Genomic DNA, 7,273 nt, shown 5'->3' on the forward strand with positions numbered 1-7,273 from the left:
TAGAAGAAACTTGTGTGACTTGCTTGTGAGTGATGATGTAAAGAAACCTAAGTCAGCTGTTGAAATGTTAAAGTACAATAGAAATTCCAAAGCAGGTCTTGATAATATGAAATGGATAAAAGTTTGATCAACCTACAGAAATAATAACCGATAGAAGAATTCAAATGTACTTAAGAATGGAAGCTGTAAAATAGCTCCCCTTTCACTAAAAATCAGCACACTACATCCCACCCTTTAATTAAAGAAGTCTCATCAGGTGATAAATTTTATAAGAAATATAAAGAGGTTTAAAAAAAACACAAATATTTTAAAACCTACTTTGCTTTCAAAAATACCTCCAATATGCCTCACAATACCTCAGACACATTTTCTAATAAAGTGCCTCTATTTAAAGTGTTTTACTTTGATGAGGAGCGTCTACATTCTAAAAGTACAAGAAAAATGTGTATTATTTATACTGTTTCTGAGTAACAACTGAAACCTAAAGTTAAAAATAAAATCGCACACACACACACACAACCTAAAAGGGAACAATATTCAACATTCAGGCTACAGAAAATTGTCTTATTCCATGCTGGAAACTCAGTTGTTTGCCAATTTCAAAACTGAACACTTTTGTATGACAAAATATTATAAACCTGAGAAGTAAAAAGTCTAGGAAATGTTTGCAGTGTAGATTATAAAGAGTTAATATTTATACCAAACAAAGAGCTTTTTTAAAAGTAACAGGAAAATAATGCAGAACCTAACAGCATTCCCAACACCATAGCACAGGAGTTAGATAAAGTCATAAAAAACTTTGTCTAAACAGAAAAAACGCATTCAGAAGAAATAATCATTTGAAAAAGTATGCAAAAAAGCCAAAGGTAATACTTTGTATGCACTAGAACAGTAAAATTTAACAATGAGCTGTAACTGTTAGACAGTTGGCTGGATGAAGGGAAAAATTGCTTTCAGTACTTTCAGTGGAAATGTGAGCTTAGGACTTCTTGGAAGGCAATCTGGCAAGATGCACTATACTTACAAACAAACGCTAATTTCACCCAGTTTTCTTCAAAAAGTCCATCCCAGCAAGGTAGACGTTCTGTGGTGCTGAGTCAGTGAACTAATTGTTTGTTGTAAATATGCTTTATGGTCAGAAATAAGTGATAAGTGAAATATTAATGACCACAGCAAGGAATGGTTGAGAGAACTATATAAAACTTCCTCGGGAACCTACAGTCGTTCTGTTTGAAGGCCTCTGAGGAACCCTGTGATTTTTCATGATTTTACTGTTGGCATTAGCACTAGTGGTATACAAAAGTGCAGTTCCCTACACATCTTCCCTGCTGAATTGAGAATTTGGAGTGATACCCACTCTAATAGGCTTATCTCACTGTGATACGTACTCTCTGACAATTAGTGACATTGACCATTTCTTTTTAAAAACTGAGCTTTGGGCCTGGCACACGCTAAACACACCATCAACTTGAATCATTTTCAGTAGGTTTTGTTTTACTTTGTTTTTCTTAAGACTGAGCCACTGGGTTATTTATATATTTTGGATAGTAGCTATAATCAGAAGTATCATCTACAGATACTTTCTCCCATCCCAAGTTTTCTTTTTCATCACCGATTGTTTTCTTGGCTATGTAGAAAATTTTAAATGTGATACAATCCTCATTTGTCTATTTTTTTTTATTCTGTTGTCTATGCTTTGGAGATCATATATTAATCTGTGGGGGAGAGAGAGAGAGAGAGAGAGAGAGAGAGAGAGAGAGAGAGATTGTTTCCACTGATGTCAGGAAGGTTCCAGTAGATTTTCTTATAATAACTTTAGAGTTTTAAGTCTTGCACTTACCTCTGTGATCTGTTTGAGTAGAGCTTGGACTCAATTAAGGACTCAAATGTGTACTACATGGAATTTTCCCAACTCAATTTTACTGCTGTTTGTCTTTTCTTTCTTTCTTTCTTTCTTTCTTTCTTTCTTTCTTTCTTTCTTTCTTTCTCTTTCTTTTCTTTTCCTTCCTTCCTTCCTTCCTTCCTTCCTTCCTTCCTTCCTCTCTCTCTCTCTCTCTCTCTCTCTCTCTCTCTTTCTCTCTCTTTCTTTCCTTCTTTTTCTTTCTTTCTTTTCCTTTGAGTGTTTGGCCATCAATGCATCAACTAATTTCTAGGCTTTCTATTTTGTTTCATTGGTCTATATGTTTATTGTTTATGCTTGTAACAGTGTATTTCCACTACAGACATGTAGTATATTTTGAAGTAGGACACTATGATGACTCCAGCTTTGTTCCTGGGATTCTATTTCTCCCTGGAATAGCCGGAAGCCACTGGACTCCAAACTGAAAGGGATTGAGAGGAATCCTGCTGTGGGATTTCTTGTTTTCCAGGGGTGGAAGAAAAGAAGTTTTTCTTGGAAGCAATGTGTAAACAGCTCTCTGATAAGCATGCGGGAAAGAAAGACCCTCTCTGCAATACAATACAGTGTAATCTTTAGCTGGGCTGCTAGTAGAAGGCCAGGCGGGCGGCAGCCGCAAAAAGCCCAGGGCTCCTGAACCGAGCCAGACTGCAGCTTAAGCCCAACCTTACTTGGGCCAGCAGGGGGATGCTTCTGCAACAGAAGAGCTCTATGGTTAAGGGCACCAAAGGTGCTGGCAGAAGCTCACTGCTTCAGTGGCAGCTACCTCCGTGGTTGCAGTGACTGGTGACTGACAGGTGAGTCTGGGGTTCCAGCTATGAATTCTTCCGGGAGAAGGGGTGTTAATAGTTCAGTAAGAAAACAGCCAGTCTCAGACGATCTTCGGTGAAATAGAAGGTGGTCCTTTCTTTATTAGTGAAACAGCTCAAGTTCAAGGGTACATGTGTGTGTTCCAGGTACTACATAAACCTTGAAAATTAGAGAGAGGTTTGGGGGTGAATATCTTCCATTGGTTGGCATTGGCATGCTGGTGATGCTCTGTTGGCATCCAGGTGTCCCCTATGTGACTGACCATCTGACCACTTGGTTGGGGGGCACTACTGCCACTGCTCAGAAGCAGGCAGGGAAACAGGGAGGAAGCTGTCCCACTCTGCCAGGTCTCAGGACGAGATTTTAAATCTCAAGTTTGAGATTTCTGGTGCTCGGACATGCTTCGCCTAGCCAGTTCCATGCCAGTTCCTCTGGTGGCACAGCTAACACGTCATACCTGTTCCTATTTCTCAAGATGCCTTTGGTTACTTGGAAGGATTTTGTTGTTTGTTTGTCCTGGGTTTTTGTTTTCTTTTGTTAATGAATTCATTTTCTACTTACATGTTATTGAACCCCTGGGACTACCCACTGGAAATAATAGGCTATGGAATCTAAACTAGATGTAAACTATGCCTGGAAATGTAATTTCTGGTTGAAATAATGTATTTACAACACTTCCACAAAAGTTATAATTCAGCAAGCACTTTTGGCAGTTCCCTTTGCTATGGGTTATGAATTGTCAAGTAACGGAAGGACAGATTGAAAAACAAAACAAAACAAAAACAAAAACAAGCAAACAAACAAAAAACCCACAACTCCAGCATATGTGGCCGGAGTTTCAATTCACAGAGACACTTAGAAAGCAAAAATAAAGGTGCATATTCCACACTGCACGGTGTAGCATGGTACTTCTGCTATTTTACATGCTCACAAGGAAGCAGTTTAAGAATATTTATAGCACAGCTTACAATGTTCAAAACAGGAGAAAACTCAGTACTAAAATAGATATATAAGTAGAGTTTTTTTTTTCATTCAATATAACTCATGCTGTCATTACACTTATATCCCCATAAGTCATCATGAGAAAATCTCAAGATAAAAAGTTAAGGAAAAGTGCAGTTTGCAAAGTACATTTCATTTGGCATAACACTATTTATTTAGTGCTTTTAAATTAAAAGTATAAAAGCAATAATACACACATATGTATTCATATATACATGTATATGGAGACATATAACTGCATTAACTGCCAGCAATCCAGTTGCTGAGCATATACCTAAAGGAAATAAAATCTTTACATCAAGAAAATAGCTGCACTCTTATGTTCATTGCAGCATTGTTCACAATCACTGAGCTACAGAATCACTTAAATGCCAATCAGAGATGAATAGTATGTATATATAAATGTGTATGTAAAACCCTTGGTGTATATATGTTTGTAGGTATACACACACTATACTATTATGTAACCTAATAGAGTGGAAATACAGTTGCCCTAAAAAAAGAGACATTTTGCCATTGGTATACTATGGACTATACTGGAGGGCACTATGGTAAGTAAAACAGGACAATCTTGGGAAGACAAACATGCATAATCACGTACATGAAACCTAAAGAACTCAAACTCCCAGAAAAACAGAGCAAGAAAGTGTGTTAGTCAGGAGCTAGGAGGAAATGAGATATTGGTCAAAGAGTGCAAAGGTAGTCAACACAGTAATTATAATTAACAACAGTGTATACATTGTAATAATTGTAATTTTGATTTGCTGAGTAGATCTTATTTTTTCTTACCATACACAGGTAAAGTCATGGATTGGTGGGTGGTTAGTAACTTCAGTATAGAAGTTATTTTGCAGTGAACATATACATCAGAGCATTTCATTATACATTAAATATATGTAACTTTTTTGCCATTTCATGCAGCATGAAAGCCTGTATGAAATGTGAAAACATTCGACTTACACTGTTGCTACTTTAGAAAAACGTGTCAGGGAATGAACAGGAAGAGGAAAATCCTAGTTTAGAAATCTGAAACAAATATAAGCAAAAATATAGTGTTGAATGGCAGCATATCCACTCAATTATTTCCCATTTTCTTCTTCTGTATGAAACTAACTGAAAGTGTATTTACTGTAAATAAAATAACGTGCATCTTGTATGTTGGATTCCCAGCCCTGGTTTAAATTAAGCAAGAAAAACTTCACAGCACAGTAGAGCGTCAACTTTTCTGATAGTAGACATTCCAGAAAAGTGGAGAAACAAATTTTATGCTTGCTGCCCTCCACACTAAGAGGCAAGCTTATCTCTTTTCTTTCAGTAGTGCAATTAAAGTATACAGTAGACACTCAAAGAACTATTGACTTAATTATTGAATAAAATTGCCCCCTACCTTCATTCCAAATCTCTGCCAGTAAAGTATCCAGGATTGTTCTTAAGTGCTTCTCAGCCTTTGGGTTGGGACCCCTCCAGGGATTAAATGGCTCTTTCAAAGGGGTTGTTTATCAGACAGATATCCTGTACATCAGATATTTTCACTACAATTTATTATAGTAGCAAACAGTTATGGAGTAGCAACAAAAATAATTTTATGTTTGGAAGTTACTACAACATGAAGAACTGTATTAAAGGGTCGCAGCATCAGGAGGGTTGATACCACTGCTATAGAGCTTCTGAGACTAATTTTTTGTTTTCAAATCCACACTTCATGTTCTGGCAGGTCATCTCCTAGAGTTCTGTTCTGCTACTTCAGACTTGAGGTATCTTTGCTGTCCAAAACCCCTTCACCACCCCTTAACCTTCTTATCCTATCTTCAAAAGCCAGTCCTTTTCTTGACTTCCAAGGAGACAATCACAGTATGTAACACACTGGTTCTCAGTTAACAGGAGGATAATAGTGTTAGGTCTCTGAGAGATAGAGAATGCAAGAGAGTGTGGGGAAAATGTTTTATAGGGTAAATGGAAGGGACAATGGAGAAGAAGGCCTGACCCTTATTGATTGATTAAATGAAATGGAATGAGCTAATATATATATATATATATATATATATATATATATATATATATGCCATTAGCTCATATATATATATATATGTGTGTGTGTGTATGTGTGTATATATATATGTATATGTATATATATACACACACGCGCGCGCACACACACACACACATGTGTGTGTGTGCGTGTGTGTGTGTGTGTGTGTGTATGTGGGAGCAGTGAGGGAGGGGAAAGAGGAATGTGCACTGGGGGCAGGGGGAGGGCAGAAAGAGGGAAAAGGGGGAGAAAAGGCAAAAAAGAGTGGCAGAACCAAGATGCCTGGATTATATAGTAAAAGGCCTCTGAGAGAGAAGCCCCACCCATAGCAGCCACCACCGACAGCAGGTAGGACTTAAACATCCCAGCCTTTTATTGATATTAAATGGATAACAGGAGGAGAATATTTTTCTGGCTAATTTCAGCTGACATGGGGGATGTTGATTTTGGGGGTTGGGGCAAAAGGCTGGAATGTTGGCCAAGTCCCAAGAGCAGGCTGTTCTGTTTTCTGTCCAGGATCTGTGAGACCATCTGTGGCTAGGAACCTACAGGTCCAGATGATGCAGTCTGTGAGGTGTAGGCCAGAGCACCTGAGCTCTGGATGCAGCTCTTGAGGAAACAGGGTGCTGGAACATGTACATGTTAGGGGCAGAAGATAAAGTTCATGAGTTTAACTTTTAGGCCCATGCTCTTGGTAGTTGGGAGAGGGGAGTCCTAAAACCAAGAAAGGAATCCCACCCTCAGGAACAGGTATGCTGGGACACAGGCTGTTAATTGGCAGTACTTATCTGCAGCTTGGCCTGTGGATTCCAGTGGATCTCCTGAATCTTACAAGAATCTTTTTAAGTTTACAAAAAGAGACAAATTGGCTAGGGAGACAATTTGAAATCTGATTAATGTTAAAACTCTGAACAGTCTTAATACAAAAACAGTAACATAGTGGGGGAATTTTTTTTTATATATGTTGAACAAGGACTTTATTTGAATCAGAAGTTTTGATTAACACTGAATTTTCTGGTCAGAAGAGAAGAGGCTTTTGCCATGAATTTTGACAATACCTGTTAGAATTTGGCCAGTTGGGTGACCTGTGTTACAGTCTCACTGTTTTGTTTTGTTTTTTTTAATTTTAATTTTTATTAATTACAATTTATTCACTTTGTATGCCCCCATAAAGCCCTCCTTCCTCCTCTCCTAATCCCACCTTCCCTCCCTCTTCTCCATGCATGCCCCTCCCCAAGTCCACTGATAAGGGAGATCTTCCTCTCCTTCCTTCTGATCCTAGTCTATCAGATCTCATCAGGAGTGGCTGCATTGTCATCTTCTGTGGCCTGGTAAGGCTGCTCCACCCTCAGGGGGAGGTGATCAAAGAGCAGGCCAATCAGTTCATGTCAGAGGCAGTCCCTGATCCCATTACTATGGAACCCACTTGGACTCTGAACTGCAATGGGCTACATCTGTGCAGGGGTTCTAGCTTATCTCATGCATGGTACTTGGTTGGAGTATGAGTCTCTGGAAAGACCACTGTGTTCAAATTT

The sequence above is a fragment of the Psammomys obesus genome, unplaced genomic scaffold, assembly GCF_907164565.1.
Source record: "Psammomys obesus unplaced genomic scaffold, mPsaObe1.curated_primary_1811, whole genome shotgun sequence".
Lineage (NCBI taxonomy): Eukaryota > Metazoa > Chordata > Mammalia > Rodentia > Muridae > Psammomys > Psammomys obesus.